The sequence below is a fragment of the Engystomops pustulosus genome, chromosome 3, assembly GCF_040894005.1.
Source record: "Engystomops pustulosus chromosome 3, aEngPut4.maternal, whole genome shotgun sequence".
Lineage (NCBI taxonomy): Eukaryota > Metazoa > Chordata > Amphibia > Anura > Leptodactylidae > Engystomops > Engystomops pustulosus.
This window is the reverse complement of record NC_092413.1, coordinates 226,783,301-226,799,807: the sequence shown is the minus strand read 5'-3', so window position 1 is coordinate 226,799,807 and position 16,507 is coordinate 226,783,301. Positions and strand designations below refer to the sequence as shown.

Below are 16,507 nucleotides of genomic sequence, written 5' to 3'. Positions count from 1 at the left end.
AAATTCAAAAACTTTCTAGGAAACATCACTTCATCTGGTTCTGACAACTTAAAAACTGTTCAAAAAAGATAGAGGTTGCGTTGGCCGGGAATCGAACCCGGGTCAACTGCTTGGAAGGCAGCTATGCTCACCACTATACCACCAACGCACATATTTGCAGCCTTTTCATACTTTCTCTGAGCGCCACAAGAATCAAGGCAATGTTTAGGGAAACAACACTAAATCTGCTTCAGACCATATTGAGAGAGTTGAAGAAAAGTTTGGAAAAAGGAAAAGCGCTGCATTTTTGCATGTTCTTTCACTAGTATGAGAAATTCAAAAACTTTCTAGGAAACATCACTTCATCTGGTTCTGACTACTTAAAAACTGTTCAAAAACGATAGAGGTTGCGTTGGCCGGGAATCGAACCCGGGCCAACTGCTTGGAAGGCAGCTATGCTCACCACTATACCACCAACGCACATATTTGCAGCCTTTTCATACTTTCTCTGAGCGCCACAAGAATCAAGGCAATGTTTAGGGAAACAACACTAAATCTGCTTCAGACCATATTGAGAGAGTCGAAGAAAAGTTTGGAAAAAGGAAAAGCACTGCATTTTTCCATGTTCTTTCACTAGTATGAGAAATTCAACAACTTTCTAGGAAACATCACTTCATCTGGTTCTACATAAAAACTGTTCAAAAACACTAGAAGTTGCGATGGCCGGGAATCGAACCCGGGTCAACTGCTTGGAAGGCAGCTATGCTCACCACTATACCACCAACGCACATATTTGCAGCCTTTTCATACTTTCTCTGAGCGCCACAAGAATCAAGGCAATGTTTAGGGAAACAACACTAAATCTGCTTCAGAACATATTGAGAGAGTCGAAGAAAAGTTTGGAAAAAGGAAAAGCGCAGCATTTTTGCATGTTCCTTCACTAGTATGAGAAATTCAAAAACTTTCTAGGAAACATCACTTCATCTGGTTCTGACTACTTAAAAACTGTTCAAAAAAGAAAGAGGTTGCGTTGGCCGGGAATCGAACCCGGGTCAACTGCTTGGAAAGCAGCTATGCTCACCACTATACCACCAACGCACATATTTGCAGCCTTTTCATACTTTCTCTGAGCGCCGCAAGAATCAAGGCAATGTTTAGGGAAACAACACTAAATCTGCTTCAGACCATATTGAGAGAGTCGAAGAAAAGTTTGGAAAAAGGAAAAGCACTACATTTTTCCATGTTCTTTCACTAGTATGAGAAATTCAACAACTTTCTAGGAAACATCACTTCATCTGGTTCTACATAAAAACTGTTCAAAAAAGATAGAGGTTGCGTTGGCCGGGAATCGAACCCGGGTCAACTGCTTGGAAGGCAGCTATGCTCACCACTATACCACCAACGCACATATTTGCAGCCTTTTTATACTTTCTCTGAGCGCCGCAAGAATCAAGGCAATGTTTAGGGAAACAACACTAAATCTGCTTCAGAACATATTGAGAGAGTCGAAGAAAAGTTTGGAAAAAGGAAAAGCGCTGCATTTTTGCATGTTCCTTCACTAGTATGAGAAATTCAAAAACTTTCTAGGAAACATCACTTCATCTGGTTCTGACTACTTAAAAACTGTTCAAAAAAGATAGAGGTTGCGTTGGCCGGGAATCGAACCCGGGTCAACTGCTTGGAAGGCAGCTATGCTCACCACTATACCACCAACGCACATATTTGCAGCCTTTTCATACTTTCTCTGAGCGCCACAAGAATCAAGGCAATGTTTAGGGAAACAACACTAAATCTGCTTCAGACCATATTGAGAGAGTCGAAGAAAAGTTTGGAAAAAGGAAAAGCACTGCATTTTTCCATGTTCTTTCACTAGTATGAGAAATTCAACAACTTTCTAGGAAACATCACTTCATCTGGTTCTACATAAAAACTGTTCAAAAACACTAGAAGTTGCGTTGGCCGGGAATCGAACCCGGGTCAACTGCTTGGAAGGCAGCTATGCTCACCACTATACCACCAACGCACATATTTGCAGCGTTTTCATACTTTCTCTGAGCGCCACAAAAATCAAGGCAATGTTTAGGGAAACAACACTAAATCTGCTTCAGACCATGTTGAGAGAGTTGAAGAAAAGTTTGGAAAAAGGAAAAGCGCTGCATTTTTGCATGTTCTTTCACTAGTATGAGAAATTCAAAAACTTTCTAGGAAACATCACTTCATCTGGTTCTGACTACTTAAAAACTGTTCAAAAAAGATAGAGGTTGCGTTGGTCGGGAATCGAACCCGGGTCAACTGCTTGGAAGGCAGCTATGCTCACCACTATACCACCAACGCACATATTTGCAGCCTTTTCATACTTTCTCTGAGCGCCACAAGAATCAAGGCAATGTTTAGGGAAACAACACTAAATCTGCTTCAGACCATATTGAGAGAGTCGAAGAAAAGTTTGGAAAAAGGAAAAGCGCTGCATTTTTGCATGTTCCTTTACTAGTATGAGAAATTCAAAAACTTTCTAGGAAACATCACTTCATCTGGTTCTACATAAAAACTGTTCAAAAACACTAGAAGTTGAGTTGGCCGGGAATCGAACCCGGATCAACTGCTTGGAAGGCAGCTATGCTCACCACTATACCACCAACGCACATATTTGCAGCCTTTTCATACTTTCTCTGAGCGCCACAAAAATCAAGGCAATGTTTAGGGAAACAACACTAAATCTGCTTCAGACCATATTGAGAGAGTCGAAGAAAAGTTTGGAAAAAGGAAAAGCGCTGCATTTTTGCATGTTCTTTCACTAGTATGAGAAATTCAAAAACTTTCTAGGAAACATCACTTCATCTGGTTCTGACAACTTAAAAACTGTTCAAAAAAGATAGAGGTTGCGTTGGCCGGGAATCGAACCCGGGTCAACTGCTTGGAAGGCAGCTATGCTCACCACTATACCACCAACGCACATATTTGCAGCCTTTTCATACTTTCTCTGAGCGCCACAAGAATCAAGGCAATGTTTAGGGAAACAACACTAAATCTGCTTCAGACCATATTGAGAGAGTTGAAGAAAAGTTTGGAAAAAGGAAAAGCGCTGCATTTTTGCATGTTCTTTCACTAGTATGAGAAATTCAAAAACTTTCTAGGAAACATCACTTCATCTGGTTCTGACTACTTAAAAACTGTTCAAAAACGATAGAGGTTGCGTTGGCCGGGAATCGAACCCGGGCCAACTGCTTGGAAGGCAGCTATGCTCACCACTATACCACCAACGCACATATTTGCAGCCTTTTCATACTTTCTCTGAGCGCCACAAGAATCAAGGCAATGTTTAGGGAAACAACACTAAATCTGCTTCAGACCATATTGAGAGAGTCGAAGAAAAGTTTGGAAAAAGGAAAAGCACTGCATTTTTCCATGTTCTTTCACTAGTATGAGAAATTCAACAACTTTCTAGGAAACATCACTTCATCTGGTTCTACATAAAAACTGTTCAAAAACACTAGAAGTTGCGATGGCCGGGAATCGAACCCGGGTCAACTGCTTGGAAGGCAGCTATGCTCACCACTATACCACCAACGCACATATTTGCAGCCTTTTCATACTTTCTCTGAGCGCCACAAGAATCAAGGCAATGTTTAGGGAAACAACACTAAATCTGCTTCAGAACATATTGAGAGAGTCGAAGAAAAGTTTGGAAAAAGGAAAAGCGCTGCATTTTTGCATGTTCTTTCACTAGTATGAGAAATTCAAAAACTTTCTAGGAAACATCACTTCATCTGGTTCTGACAACTTAAAAACGATAGAGGTTGCGTTGGCCGGGAATCGAACCCGGGTCAACTGCTTGGAAGGCAGCTATGCTCACCACTATACCACCAACGCACATATTTGCAGCCTTTTAAAACTTTCTCTGAGCGCCACAAGAATCAAGGCAATGTTTAGGGAAACAACACTAAATCTGCTTCAGACCATATTGAGAGAGTCGAAGAAAAGTTTGGAAAAAGGAAAAGCACTGCATTTTTCCATGTTCTTTCACTAGTATGAGAAATTCAAAAACTTTCTAGGAAACATCACTTCATCTGGTTCTACATAAAAACTGTTCAAAAACACTAGAAGTTGCGTTGGCCGGGAATCGAACCCGGGTCAACTGCTTGGAAGGCAGCTATGCTCACCACTATACCACCAACGCACATATTTGCAGCCTTTTCATACTTTCTCTGAGCGCCACAAGAATCAAGGCAATGTTTAGGGAAACAACACTAAATCTGCTTCAGACCATATTGAGAGAGTCGAAGAAAAGTTTGGAAAAAGAAAAAGCGCTGCATTTTTGTATGTTCTTTCACTAGTATGAGAAATTCAAAAACTTTCTAGGAAACATCACTTCATCTGGTTCTGACTACTTAAAAACTGTTCAAAAAAGATAGAGGTTGCGTTGGCCGGGAATCGAACCCGGGTCAACTGCTTGGAAGGCAGCTATGCTCACCACTATACCACCAACGCACATATTTGCAGCCTTTTCATACTTTCTCTGAGCGCCACAAGAATCAAGGCAATGTTTAGGGAAACAACACTAAATCTGCTTCAGACCATATTGAGAGAGTCGAAGAAAAGTTTGGAAAAAGGAAAAGCGCAGCATTTTTGCATGTTCCTTCACTAGTATGAGAAATTCAAAAACTTTCTAGGAAACATCACTTCATCTGGTTCTGACTACTTAAAAACTGTTCAAAAAAGAAAGAGGTTGCGTTGGCCGGGAATCGAACCCGGGTCAACTGCTTGGAAAGCAACTATGCTCACCACTATACCACCAACGCACATATTTGCAGCCTTTTCATACTTTCTCTGAGCGCCGCAAGAATCAAGGCAATGTTTAGGGAAACAACACTAAATCTGCTTCAGACCATATTGAGAGAGTCGAAGAAAAGTTTGGAAAAAGGAAAAGCACTACATTTTTCCATGTTCTTTCACTAGTATGAGAAATGCAACAACTTTCTAGGAAACATCACTTCATCTGGTTCTACATAAAAACTGTTCAAAAAAGATAGAGGTTGCGTTGGCCGGGAATCGAACCCGGGTCAACTGCTTGGAAGGCAGCTATGCTCACCACTATACCACCAACGCACATATTTGCAGCCTTTTTATACTTTCTCTGAGCGCCGCAAGAATCAAGGCAATGTTTAGGGAAACAACACTAAATCTGCTTCAGAACATATTGAGAGAGTCGAAGAAAAGTTTGGAAAAAGGAAAAGCGCTGCATTTTTGCATGTTCCTTCACTAGTATGAGAAATTCAAAAACTTTCTAGGAAACATCACTTCATCTGGTTCTGACTACTTAAAAACTGTTCAAAAAAGATAGAGGTTGCGTTGGCCGGGAATCGAACCCGGGTCAACTGCTTGGAAGGCAGCTATGCTCACCACTATACCACCAACGCACATATTTGCAGCCTTTTCATACTTTCTCTGAGCGCCACAAGAATCAAGGCAATGTTTAGGGAAACAACACTAAATCTGCTTCAGACCATATTGAGAGAGTCGAAGAAAAGTTTGGAAAAAGGAAAAGCGCTGCATTTTTGCATGTTCTTTCACTAGTATGAGAAATTCAAAAACTTTCTAGGAAACATCACTTCATCTGGTTCTACATAAAAACTGTTCAAAAACACTAGAAGTTGCGTTGGCCGGGAATCGAACCCGGGTCAACTGCTTGGAAGGCAGCTATGCTCACCACTATACCACCAACGCACATATTTGCAGCCTTTTCATACTTTCTCTGAGCGCCACAAAAATCAAGGCAATGTTTAGGGAAACAACACTAAATCTGCTTCAGACCATATTGAGAGAGTCGAAGAAAAGTTTGGAAAAAGGAAAAGCGCTGCATTTTTGCATGTTCTTTCACTAGTATGAGAAATTCAAAAACTTTCTAGGAAACATCACTTCATCTGGTTCTGACTACTTAAAAACTGTTCAAAAACGATAGAGGTTGCGTTGGCCGGGAATCGAACCCGAGTCAACTGCTTGGAAGGCAGCTATGCTCACCACTATACCACCAACGCACATATTTGCAGCCTTTTCATACTTTCTCTGAGCGCCACAAGAATCAAGGCAATGTTTAGGGAAACAACACTAAATCTGCTTCAGACCATATTGAGAGAGTCGAAGAAAAGTTTGGAAAAAGGAAAAGCACTGCATTTTTCCATGTTCTTTCACTAGTATGAGAAATTCAACAACTTTCTAGGAAACATCACTTCATCTGTTTCTACATAAAAACTGTTCTAAAACACTAGAAGTTGCGATGGCCGGGAATCGAACCCGGGTCAACTGCTTGGAAGGCAGCTATGCTCACCACTATACCACCAACGCACATATTTGCAGCCTTTTCATACTTTCTCTGAGCGCCACAAGAATCAAGGCAATGTTTAGGGAAACAACACTAAATCTGCTTCAGACCATATTGAGAGAGTCGAAGAAAAGTTTGGAAAAAGGAAAAGCGCTGCATTTTTGCATGTTCTTTCACTAGTATGAGAAATTCAAAAACTTTCTAGGAAACATCACTTCATCTGGTTCTGACAACTTAAAAACGATAGAGGTTGCGTTGGCCGGGAATCGAACCCGGGTCAACTGCTTGGAAGGCAGCTATGCTCACCACTATACCACCAACGCACATATTTGCAGCCTTTTCATACTTTCTCTGAGCGCCACAAGAATCAAGGCAATGTTTAGGGAAACAACACTAAATCTGCTTCAGACCATATTGAGAGAGTCGAAGAAAAGTTTGGAAAAAGGAAAAGCACTGCATTTTTCCATGTTCTTTCACTAGTATGAGAAATTCAACAACTTTCTAGGAAACATCACTTCATCTGGTTCTTAATAAAAACTGTTCAAAAACACTAGAAGTTGCGTTGGCCGGGAATCGAACCCGGGTCAACTGCTTGGAAGGCAGCTATGCTCACCACTATACCACCAACGCACATATTTGCAGCGTTTTCATACTTTCTCTGAGCGCCACAAGAATCAAGGCAATGTTTAGGGAAACAACACTAAATCTGCTTCAGACCATATTGAGAGAGTCGAAGAAAAGTTTGGAAAAAGAAAAAGCGCTGCATTTTTGCATGTTCTTTCACTAGTATGAGAAATTCAAAAACTTTCTAGGAAACATCACTTCATCTGGTTCTGACTACTTAAAAACTGTTCAAAAAAGATAGAGGTTGCGTTGGCCGGGAATCGAACCCGGGTCAACTGCTTGGAAGGCAGCTATGCTCACCACTATACCACCAACGCACATATTTGCAGCCTTTTCATACTTTCTCTGAGCGCCACAAGAATCAAGGCAATGTTTAGGGAAACAACACTAAATCTGCTTCAGACCATATTGAGAGAGTCGAAGAAAAGTTTGGAAAAAGAAAAAGCGCTGCATTTTTGCATGTTCTTTCACTAGTATGAGAAATTCAAAAACTTTCTAGGAAACATCACTTCATCTGGTTCTGACTACTTAAAAACTGTTCAAAAAAGATAGAGGTTGCGTTGGCCGGGAATCGAACCCGGGTCAACTGCTTGGAAGGCAGCTATGCTCACCACTATACCACCGACGCACATATTTGCAGCCTTTTCATACTTTCTCTGAGCGCCACAAGAATCAAGGCAATGTTTAGGGAAACAACACTAAATCTGCTTCAGACCATATTGAGAGAGTCGAAGAAAAGTTTGGAAAAAGGAAAAGCGCTGCATTTTTGCATGTTCTTTCACTAGTATGAGAAATTCAAAAACTTTCTAGGAAACATCACTTCATCTGGTTCTGACTACTTAAAAACTGTTCAAAAAAGAAAGAGGTTGCGTTGGCCGGGAATCGAACCCGGGTCAACTGCTTGGAAGGCAGCTATGCTCACCACTTTACCACCAACGCACATATTCACAGCCTTTTCATACTTTCTCTGAGCGCCGCAAGAATCAAGGCAATGTTTAGAGATACAACACTAAATCTGCTTCAGACCATATTGAGAGAGTCGAAGAAAAGTTTGGAAAAAGGAAAAGCGCTGCATTTTTGCATGTTCTTTCACTAGTATGAGAAATTCAAAAACTTTCTAGGAAACATAACTTCATCTGGTTCTGACTACTTAAAAACTGTTCAAAAAAGAAAGAGGTTGCGTTGGCCGGGAATCGAACCCAGGTCAACTGCTTGGAAAGCAGCTATGCTCACCACTATACCACCAACGCACATATTTGCAGCCTTTTCATACTTTCTCTGAGCGCCACAAGAATCAAGGCAATGTTTAGGGAAACAACACTAAATCTGCTTCAGAACATATTGAGAGAGTCGAAGAAAAGTTTGGAAAAAGGAAAAGCGCAGCATTTTTGCATGTTCCTTCACTAGTATGAGAAATTCAAAAACTTTCTAGGAAACATCACTTCATCTGGTTCTGACTACTTAAAAACTGTTCAAAAAAGAAAGAGGTTGCGTTGGCCGGGAATCGAACCCGGGTCAACTGCTTGGAAAGCAGCTATGCTCACCACTATACCACCAACGCACATATTTGCAGCCTTTTCATACTTTCTCTGAGCGCCGCAAGAATCAAGGCAATGTTTAGGGAAACAACACTAAATCTGCTTCAGACCATATTGAGAGAGTCGAAGAAAAGTTTGGAAAAAGGAAAAGCACTACATTTTTCCATGTTCTTTCACTAGTATGAGAAATGCAACAACTTTCTAGGAAACATCACTTCATCTGGTTCTACATAAAAACTATTCAAAAAAGATAGAGGTTGCGTTGGCCGGGAATCGAACCCGGGTCAACTGCTTGGAAGGCAGCTATGCTCACCACTATACCACCAACGCACATATTTGCAGCCTTTTCATACTTTCTCTGAGCGCCACAAGAATCAAGGCAATGTTTAGGGAAACAACACTAAATCTGCTTCAGACCATATTGAGAGAGTCGAAGAAAAGTTTGGAAAAAGGAAAAGCGCTGCATTTTTGCATGTTCTTTCACTAGTATGAGAAATTCAAAAACTTTCTAGGAAACATCACTTCATCTGGTTCTGACTACTTAAAAACTGTTCAAAAAAGATAGAGGTTGCGTTGGCCGGGAATCGAACCCGGGTCAACTGCTTGGAAGGCAGCTATGCTCACCACTATACCACCAACGCACATATTTGCAGCCTTTTCATACTTTCTCTGAGCGCCACAAGAATCAAGGCAATGTTTAGGGAAACAACACTAAATCTGCTTCAGACCATATTGAGAGAGTCGAAGAAAAGTTTGGAAAAAGGAAAAGCACTGCATTTTTCCATGTTCTTTCACTAGTATGAGAAATTCAACAACTTTCTAGGAAACATCACTTCATCTGGTTCTACATAAAAACTGTTCAAAAACACTAGAAGTTGCGTTGGCCGGGAATCGAACCCGGGTCAACTGCTTGGAAGGCAGCTATGCTCACCACTATACCACCAACGCACATATTTGCAGCCTTTTCATACTTTCTCTGAGCGCCACAAGAATCAAGGCAATGTTTAGGGAAACAACACTAAATCTGCTTCAGACCATATTGAGAGAGTCGAAGAAAAGTTTGGAAAAAGAAAAAGCGCTGCATTTTTGCATGTTCTTTCACTAGTATGAGAAATTCAAAAACTTTCTAGGAAACATCACTTCATCTGGTTCTGACTACTTAAAAACTGTTCAAAAAAGATAGAGGTTGCGTTGGCCGGGAATCGAACCCGGGTCAACTGCTTGGAAGGCAGCTATGCTCACCACTATACCACCAACGCACATATTTGCAGCCTTTTCATACTTTCTCTGAGCGCCACAAGAATCAAGGCAATGTTTAGGGAAACAACACTAAATCTGCTTCAGACCATATTGAGAGAGTCGAAGAAAAGTTTGGAAAAAGGAAAAGCGCTACATTTTTGCATGTTCCTTCACTAGTATGAGAAATTCAACAACTTTCTAGGAAACATCACTTCATCTGGTTCTACATAAAAACTGTTCAAAAACACTAGAAGTTGCGTTGGCCAGGAATCGAACACGGGTCAACTGCTTGGAAGGCAGCTATGCTCACCACTATACCACCAACGCACATATTTGCAGCCTTTTCATACTTTCTCTGAGCGCCACAAGAATCAAGGCAATGTTTAGGGAAACAACACTAAATCTGCTTCAGACCATATTGAGAGAGTTGAAGAAAAGTTTGGAAAAAGGAAAAGCGCTGCATTTTTGCATGTTCTTTCACTAGTATGAGAAATTCAAAAACTTTCTAGGAAACATCACTTCATCTGGTTCTGACTACTTAAAAACTGTTCAAAAAAGAAAGAGGTTGCGTTGGCCGGGAATCGAACCCGGGTCAACTGCTTGGAAGGCAGCTATGCTCACCACTTTACCACCAACGCACATATTCACAGCCTTTTCATACTTTCTCTGAGTGCCGCAAGAATCAAGGCAATGTTTAGAGATACAACACTATATCTGCTTCAGAACATATTGAGAGAGTCGAAGAAAAGTTTGGAAAAAGGAAAAGCGCAGCATTTTTGCATGTTCCTTCACTAGTATGAGAAATTCAAAAACTTTCTAGGAAACATCACTTCATCTGGTTCTGACTACTTAAAAACTGTTCAAAAAAGAAAGAGGTTGCGTTGGCCGGGAATCGAACCCGGGTCAACTGCTTGGAAAGCAGCTATGCTCACCACTATACCACCAACGCACATATTTGCAGCCTTTTCATACTTTCTCTGAGCGCCGCAAGAATCAAGGCAATGTTTAGGGAAACAACACTAAATCTGCTTCAGACCATATTGAGAGAGTCGAAGAAAAGTTTGGAAAAAGGAAAAGCACTACATTTTTCCATGTTCTTTCACTAGTATGAGAAATGCAACAACTTTCTAGGAAACATCACTTCATCTGGTTCTACATAAAAACTGTTCAAAAAAGATAGAGGTTGCGTTGGCCGGGAATCGAACCCGGGTCAACTGCTTGGAAGGCAGCTATGCTCACCACTATACCACCAACGCACATATTTGCAGCCTTTTTATACTTTCTCTGAGCGCCGCAAGAATCAAGGCAATGTTTAGGGAAACAACACTAAATCTGCTTCAGAACATATTGAGAGAGTCGAAGAAAAGTTTGGAAAAAGGAAAAGCGCTGCATTTTTGCATGTTCTTTCACTAGTATGAGAAATTCAAAAACTTTCTAGGAAACATCACTTCATCTGGTTCTGACTACTTAAAAACTGTTCAAAAAAGATAGAGGTTGCGTTGGCCGGGAATCGAACCCGGGTCAACTGCTTGGAAGGCAGCTATGCTCACCACTATACCACCAACGCACATATTTGCAGCTTTTTCATACTTTCTCTGAGCGCCACAAGAATCAAGGCAATGTTTAGGGAAACAACACTAAATCTGCTTCAGACCATATTGAGAGAGTCGAAGAAAAGTTTGGAAAAAGGAAAAGCGCTGCATTTTTGCATGTTCTTTCACTAGTATGAGAAATTCAAAAACTTTCTAGGAAACATCACTTCATCTGGTTCTACATAAAAACTGTTCAAAAACACTAGAAGTTGCGTTGGCCGGGAATCGAACCCGGGTCAACTGCTTGGAAGGCAGCTATGCTCACCACTATACCACCAACGCACATATTTGCAGCCTTTTCATACTTTCTCTGAGCGCCACAAAAATCAAGGCAATGTTTAGGGAAACAACACTAAATCTGCTTCAGACCATATTGAGAGAGTCGAAGAAAAGTTTGGAAAAAGGAAAAGCACTGCATTTTTGCATGTTCTTTCACTAGTATGAGAAATTCAAAAACTTTCTAGGAAACATCACTTCATCTGGTTCTGACAACTTAAAAACTGTTCAAAAAAGATAGAGGTTGCGTTGGCCGGGAATCGAACCCGGGTCAACTGCTTGGAAGGCAGCTATGCTCACCACTATACCACCAACGCACATATTTGCAGCCTTTTCATACTTTCTCTGAGCGCCACAAGAATCAAGGCAATGTTTAGGGAAACAACACTAAATCTGCTTCAGACCATATTGAGAGAGTTGAAGAAAAGTTTGGAAAAAGGAAAAGCGCTGCATTTTTGCATGTTCTTTCACTAGTATGAGAAATTCAAAAACTTTCTAGGAAACATCACTTCATCTGGTTCTGACTACTTAAAAACTGTTCAAAAACGATAGAGGTTGCGTTGGCTGGGAATCGAACCCGGGTCAACTGCTTGGAAGGCAGCTATGCTCACCACTATACCACCAACGCACATATTTGCAGCCTTTTCATACTTTCTCTGAGCGCCACAAGAATCAAGGCAATGTTTAGGGAAACAACACTAAATCTGCTTCAGACCATATTGAGAGAGTCGAAGAAAAGTTTGGAAAAAGGAAAAGCACTGCATTTTTCCATGTTCTTTCACTAGTATGAGAAATTCAACAACTTTCTAGGAAACATCACTTCATCTGGTTCTACATAAAAACTGTTCAAAAACACTAGAAGTTGCGATGGCCGGGAATCGAACCCGGGTCAACTGCTTGGAAGGCAGCTATGCTCACCACTATACCACCAACGCACATATTTGCAGCCTTTTCATACTTTCTCTGAGCGCCACAAGAATCAAGGCAATGTTTAGGGAAACAACACTAAATCTGCTTCAGACCATATTGAGAGAGTCGAAGAAAAGTTTGGAAAAAGGAAAAGCGCTGCATTTTTGCATGTTCTTTCACTAGTATGAGAAATTCAAAAACTTTCTAGGAAACATCACTTCATCTGGTTCTGACAACTTAAAAACTGTTAAAAAAAGATAGAGGTTGCGTTGGCCGGGAATCGAACCCGGGTCAACTGCTTGGAAGGCAGCTATGCTCACCACTATACCACCAACGCACATATTTGCAGCCTTTTCATACTTTCTCTGAGCGCCACAAGAATCAAGGCAATGTTTAGGGAAACAACACTAAATCTGCTTCAGACCATATTGAGAGAGTCGAAGAAAAGTTTGGAAAAAGGAAAAGCACTGCATTTTTCCATGTTCTTTCACTAGTATGAGAAATTCAACAACTTTCTAGGAAACATCACTTCATCTGGTTCTACATAAAAACTGTTCAAAAACACTAGAAGTTGCGATGGCCGGGAATCGAACCCGGGTCAACTGCTTGGAAGGCAGCTATGCTCACCACTATACCACCAACGCACATATTTGCAGCCTTTTCATACTTTCTCTGAGCGCCACAAGAATCAAGGCAATGTTTAGGGAAACAACACTAAATCTGCTTCAGACCATATTGAGAGAGTCGAAGAAAAGTTTGGAAAAAGGAAAAGCGCTGCATTTTTGCATGTTCTTTCACTAGTATGAGAAATTCAAAAACTTTCTAGGAAACATCACTTCATCTGGTTCTGACAACTTAAAAACTGTTAAAAAAAGATAGAGGTTGCGTTGGCCGGGAATCGAACCCGGGTCAACTGCTTGGAAGGCAGCTATGCTCACCACTATAACACCAACGCACATATTTGCAGCCTTTTCATACTTTCTCTGAGCGCCACAAGAATCAAGGCAATGTTTAGGGAAACAACACTAAATCTGCTTCAGACCATATTGAGAGAGTCGAAGAAAAGTTTGGAAAAAGGAAAAGCACTGCATTTTTCCATGTTCTTTCACTAGTATGAGAAATGCAACAACTTTCTAGGAAACATCACTTCATCTGGTTCTACATAAAAACTGTTCAAAAACAATAGAAGTTGCGTTGGCCGGGAATCGAACCCGGGTCAACTGCTTGGAAGGCAGCTATGCTCACCACTATACCACCAACGCACATATTTGCAGCGTTTTCATACTTTCTCTGAGCGCCACAAGAATCAAGGCAATGTTTAGGGAAACAACACTAAATCTGCTTCAGACCATATTGAGAGAGTCGAAGAAAAGTTTGGAAAAAGGAAAAGCGCTGCATTTTTGCATGTTCTTTCACTAGTATGAGAAATTCAAAAACTTTCTAGGAAATATCACTTCATCTGGTTCTACATAAAAACTGTTCAAAAACACTAGAAGTTGCGTTGGCCGGGAATCGAACCCAGGTCAACTGCTTGGAAGGCAGCTATGCTCACCACTATACCACCAACGCACATATTTGCAGCCTTTTCATACTTTCTCTGAGCGCCACAAAAATCAAGGCAATGTTTAGGGAAACAACACTAAATCTGCTTCAGACCATATTGAGAGAGTCGAAGAAAAGTTTGGAAAAAGGAAAAGCGCTGCATTTTTGCATGTTCTTTCACTAGTATGAGAAATTCAACAACTTTCTAGGAAACATCACTTCATCTGGTTCTGACTACTTAAAAACTGTTCAAAAAAGATAGAGGTTGCGTTGGCCGGGAATCGAACCCGGGTCAACTGCTTGGAAGGCAGCTATGCTCACCACTATACCACCAACGCACATATTTGCAGCCTTTTCATACTTTCTCTGAGCGCCACAAGAATCAAGGCAATGTTTAGGGAAACAACACTAAATCTGCTTCAGACCATATTGAGAGAGTCGAAGAAAAGTTTGGAAAAAGGAAAAGCGCTGCATTTTTGCATGTTCTTTCACTAGTATGAGAAATTCAAAAACTTTCTAGGAAACATCACTTCATCTGGTTCTGACTACTTAAAAACTGTTCAAAAAAGATAGAGGTTGCGTTGGCCGGGAATCGAACCCGGGTCAACTGCTTGGAAGGCAGCTATGCTCACCACTATACCACCAACGCACATATTTGCAGCCTTTTCATACTTTCTCTGAGCGCCACAAGAATCAAGGCAATGTTTAGGGAAACAACACTAAATCTGCTTCAGACCATATTGAGAGAGTCGAAGAAAAGTTTGGAAAAAGGAAAAGCACTGCATTTTTCCATGTTCTTTCACTAGTATGAGAAATTCAACAACTTTCTAGGAAACATCACTTCATCTGGTTCTACATAAAAACTGTTCAAAAACACTAGAAGTTGCGATGGCCGGGAATCGAACCCGGGTCAACTGCTTGGAAGGCAGCTATGCTCACCACTATACCACCAACGCACATATTTGCAGCCTTTTCATACTTTCTCTGAGCGCCACAAGAATCAAGGCAATGTTTAGGGAAACAACACTAAATCTGCTTCAGACCATATTGAGAGAGTCGAAGAAAAGTTTGGAAAAAGGAAAAGCGCTGCATTTTTGCATGTTCTTTCACTAGTATGAGAAATTCAAAAACTTTCTAGGAAACATCACTTCATCTGGTTCTGACTACTTAAAAACTGTTCAAAAAAGATAGAGGTTGCGTTGGCCGGGAATCGAACCCGGGTCAACTGCTTGGAAGGCAGCTATGCTCACCACTATACCACCAACGCACATATTTGCAGCCTTTTCATACTTTCTCTGAGCGCCACAAGAATCAAGGCAATGTTTAGGGAAACAACACTAAATCTGCTTCAGATCATATTGAGAGAGTTGAAGAAAAGTTTGGAAAAAGGAAAAGCACTGCATTTTTCCATGTTCTTTCACTAGTATGAGAAATTCAACAACTTTCTAGGAAACATCACTTCATCTGGTTCTACATAAAAACTGTTCAGAAACACTAGAAGTTGCGTTGGCCGGGAATCGAACCCGGGTCAACTGCTTGGAAGGCAGCTATGCTCACCACTATACCACCAACGCACATATTTGCAGCCTTTTCATACTTTCTCTGAGCGCCACAAAAATCAAGGCAATGTTTAGGGAAACAACACTAAATCTGCTTCAGACCATATTGAGAGAGTCGAAGAAAAGTTTGGAAAAAGGAAAAGCGCTGCATTTTTGCATGTTCTTTCACTAGTATGAGAAATTCAACAACTTTCTAGGAAACATCACTTCATCTGGTTCTGACTACTTAAAAACTGTTCAAAAAAGATAGAGGTTGCGTTGGCCGGGAATCGAACCCGGGTCAACTGCTTGGAAGGCAGCTATGCTCACCACTATACCACCAACGCACATATTTGCAGCCTTTTCATACTTTCTCTGAGCGCCACAAAAATCAAGGCAATGTTTAGGGAAACAACACTAAATCTGCTTCAGACCATATTGAGAGAGTCGAAGAAAAGTTTGGAAAAAGGAAAAGCGCTGCATTTTTGCATGTTCTTTCACTAGTATGAGAAATTCAACAACTTTCTAGGAAACATCACTTCATCTGGTTCTGACTACTTAAAAACTGTTCAAAAAAGATAGAGGTTGCGTTGGCCGGGAATCGAACCCGGGTCAACTGCTTGGAAGGCAGCTATGCTCACCACTATACCACCAACGCACATATTTGCAGCCTTTTCATACTTTCTCTGAGCGCCACAAGAATCAAGGCAATGTTTAGGGAAACAACACTAAATCTGCTTCAGACCATATTGAGAGAGTCGAAGAAAAGTTTGGAAAAAGGAAAAGCGCTGCATTTTTGCATGTTCTTTCACTAGTATGAGAAATTCAAAAACTTTCTAGGAAACATCACTTCATCTGGTTCTGACTACTTAAAAACTGTTCAAAAAAGATAGAGGTTGCGTTGGCCGGGAATCGAACCCGGGTCAACTGCTTGGAAGGCAGCTATGCTCA

The 16,507-nt window shown here is 41.0% G+C and overlaps 31 non-coding genes across 31 annotated transcripts; all 31 read right to left on the bottom strand.

Moving 5' to 3' along the window:
• Positions 1–76: 76 nt before the first annotated feature.
• On the bottom strand, positions 77–148 carry TRNAG-UCC (transfer RNA glycine (anticodon UCC)). The gene has a single exon. It is a non-coding gene; the product is annotated as a tRNA-Gly (tRNA).
• A 239-nt stretch (positions 149–387) lies between these two features.
• On the bottom strand, positions 388–459 carry TRNAG-UCC (transfer RNA glycine (anticodon UCC)). The gene has a single exon. It is a non-coding gene; the product is annotated as a tRNA-Gly (tRNA).
• An 853-nt stretch (positions 460–1,312) lies between these two features.
• TRNAG-UCC (transfer RNA glycine (anticodon UCC)) lies at positions 1,313–1,384 on the bottom strand. The gene has a single exon. It is a non-coding gene; the product is annotated as a tRNA-Gly (tRNA).
• A 239-nt stretch (positions 1,385–1,623) lies between these two features.
• TRNAG-UCC (transfer RNA glycine (anticodon UCC)) lies at positions 1,624–1,695 on the bottom strand. Its single transcript has one exon. It is a non-coding gene; the product is annotated as a tRNA-Gly (tRNA).
• A 235-nt stretch (positions 1,696–1,930) lies between these two features.
• TRNAG-UCC (transfer RNA glycine (anticodon UCC)) lies at positions 1,931–2,002 on the bottom strand. Its single transcript has one exon. It is a non-coding gene; the product is annotated as a tRNA-Gly (tRNA).
• Positions 2,003–2,859: 857 nt separating this feature from the next.
• On the bottom strand, positions 2,860–2,931 carry TRNAG-UCC (transfer RNA glycine (anticodon UCC)). Its single transcript has one exon. It is a non-coding gene; the product is annotated as a tRNA-Gly (tRNA).
• A 239-nt stretch (positions 2,932–3,170) lies between these two features.
• Positions 3,171–3,242, bottom strand: TRNAG-UCC (transfer RNA glycine (anticodon UCC)). The gene has a single exon. It is a non-coding gene; the product is annotated as a tRNA-Gly (tRNA).
• Positions 3,243–3,777: 535 nt separating this feature from the next.
• Positions 3,778–3,849, bottom strand: TRNAG-UCC (transfer RNA glycine (anticodon UCC)). Its single transcript has one exon. It is a non-coding gene; the product is annotated as a tRNA-Gly (tRNA).
• Positions 3,850–4,084: 235 nt separating this feature from the next.
• On the bottom strand, positions 4,085–4,156 carry TRNAG-UCC (transfer RNA glycine (anticodon UCC)). Its single transcript has one exon. It is a non-coding gene; the product is annotated as a tRNA-Gly (tRNA).
• Positions 4,157–4,395: 239 nt separating this feature from the next.
• TRNAG-UCC (transfer RNA glycine (anticodon UCC)) lies at positions 4,396–4,467 on the bottom strand. The gene has a single exon. It is a non-coding gene; the product is annotated as a tRNA-Gly (tRNA).
• A 546-nt stretch (positions 4,468–5,013) lies between these two features.
• On the bottom strand, positions 5,014–5,085 carry TRNAG-UCC (transfer RNA glycine (anticodon UCC)). The gene has a single exon. It is a non-coding gene; the product is annotated as a tRNA-Gly (tRNA).
• A 239-nt stretch (positions 5,086–5,324) lies between these two features.
• Positions 5,325–5,396, bottom strand: TRNAG-UCC (transfer RNA glycine (anticodon UCC)). Its single transcript has one exon. It is a non-coding gene; the product is annotated as a tRNA-Gly (tRNA).
• Positions 5,397–5,631: 235 nt separating this feature from the next.
• On the bottom strand, positions 5,632–5,703 carry TRNAG-UCC (transfer RNA glycine (anticodon UCC)). The gene has a single exon. It is a non-coding gene; the product is annotated as a tRNA-Gly (tRNA).
• An 846-nt stretch (positions 5,704–6,549) lies between these two features.
• Positions 6,550–6,621, bottom strand: TRNAG-UCC (transfer RNA glycine (anticodon UCC)). Its single transcript has one exon. It is a non-coding gene; the product is annotated as a tRNA-Gly (tRNA).
• A 235-nt stretch (positions 6,622–6,856) lies between these two features.
• TRNAG-UCC (transfer RNA glycine (anticodon UCC)) lies at positions 6,857–6,928 on the bottom strand. The gene has a single exon. It is a non-coding gene; the product is annotated as a tRNA-Gly (tRNA).
• A 239-nt stretch (positions 6,929–7,167) lies between these two features.
• Positions 7,168–7,239, bottom strand: TRNAG-UCC (transfer RNA glycine (anticodon UCC)). The gene has a single exon. It is a non-coding gene; the product is annotated as a tRNA-Gly (tRNA).
• Positions 7,240–8,718: 1,479 nt separating this feature from the next.
• TRNAG-UCC (transfer RNA glycine (anticodon UCC)) lies at positions 8,719–8,790 on the bottom strand. The gene has a single exon. It is a non-coding gene; the product is annotated as a tRNA-Gly (tRNA).
• Positions 8,791–9,029: 239 nt separating this feature from the next.
• On the bottom strand, positions 9,030–9,101 carry TRNAG-UCC (transfer RNA glycine (anticodon UCC)). The gene has a single exon. It is a non-coding gene; the product is annotated as a tRNA-Gly (tRNA).
• A 235-nt stretch (positions 9,102–9,336) lies between these two features.
• Positions 9,337–9,408, bottom strand: TRNAG-UCC (transfer RNA glycine (anticodon UCC)). Its single transcript has one exon. It is a non-coding gene; the product is annotated as a tRNA-Gly (tRNA).
• Positions 9,409–9,647: 239 nt separating this feature from the next.
• Positions 9,648–9,719, bottom strand: TRNAG-UCC (transfer RNA glycine (anticodon UCC)). Its single transcript has one exon. It is a non-coding gene; the product is annotated as a tRNA-Gly (tRNA).
• A 1,164-nt stretch (positions 9,720–10,883) lies between these two features.
• On the bottom strand, positions 10,884–10,955 carry TRNAG-UCC (transfer RNA glycine (anticodon UCC)). Its single transcript has one exon. It is a non-coding gene; the product is annotated as a tRNA-Gly (tRNA).
• Positions 10,956–11,194: 239 nt separating this feature from the next.
• TRNAG-UCC (transfer RNA glycine (anticodon UCC)) lies at positions 11,195–11,266 on the bottom strand. The gene has a single exon. It is a non-coding gene; the product is annotated as a tRNA-Gly (tRNA).
• A 235-nt stretch (positions 11,267–11,501) lies between these two features.
• TRNAG-UCC (transfer RNA glycine (anticodon UCC)) lies at positions 11,502–11,573 on the bottom strand. Its single transcript has one exon. It is a non-coding gene; the product is annotated as a tRNA-Gly (tRNA).
• Positions 11,574–11,812: 239 nt separating this feature from the next.
• TRNAG-UCC (transfer RNA glycine (anticodon UCC)) lies at positions 11,813–11,884 on the bottom strand. Its single transcript has one exon. It is a non-coding gene; the product is annotated as a tRNA-Gly (tRNA).
• Positions 11,885–12,741: 857 nt separating this feature from the next.
• Positions 12,742–12,813, bottom strand: TRNAG-UCC (transfer RNA glycine (anticodon UCC)). The gene has a single exon. It is a non-coding gene; the product is annotated as a tRNA-Gly (tRNA).
• Positions 12,814–13,666: 853 nt separating this feature from the next.
• On the bottom strand, positions 13,667–13,738 carry TRNAG-UCC (transfer RNA glycine (anticodon UCC)). The gene has a single exon. It is a non-coding gene; the product is annotated as a tRNA-Gly (tRNA).
• Positions 13,739–14,284: 546 nt separating this feature from the next.
• Positions 14,285–14,356, bottom strand: TRNAG-UCC (transfer RNA glycine (anticodon UCC)). Its single transcript has one exon. It is a non-coding gene; the product is annotated as a tRNA-Gly (tRNA).
• A 239-nt stretch (positions 14,357–14,595) lies between these two features.
• Positions 14,596–14,667, bottom strand: TRNAG-UCC (transfer RNA glycine (anticodon UCC)). The gene has a single exon. It is a non-coding gene; the product is annotated as a tRNA-Gly (tRNA).
• Positions 14,668–15,213: 546 nt separating this feature from the next.
• TRNAG-UCC (transfer RNA glycine (anticodon UCC)) lies at positions 15,214–15,285 on the bottom strand. Its single transcript has one exon. It is a non-coding gene; the product is annotated as a tRNA-Gly (tRNA).
• Positions 15,286–15,520: 235 nt separating this feature from the next.
• Positions 15,521–15,592, bottom strand: TRNAG-UCC (transfer RNA glycine (anticodon UCC)). Its single transcript has one exon. It is a non-coding gene; the product is annotated as a tRNA-Gly (tRNA).
• A 239-nt stretch (positions 15,593–15,831) lies between these two features.
• On the bottom strand, positions 15,832–15,903 carry TRNAG-UCC (transfer RNA glycine (anticodon UCC)). The gene has a single exon. It is a non-coding gene; the product is annotated as a tRNA-Gly (tRNA).
• Positions 15,904–16,507: the final 604 nt, after the last annotated feature.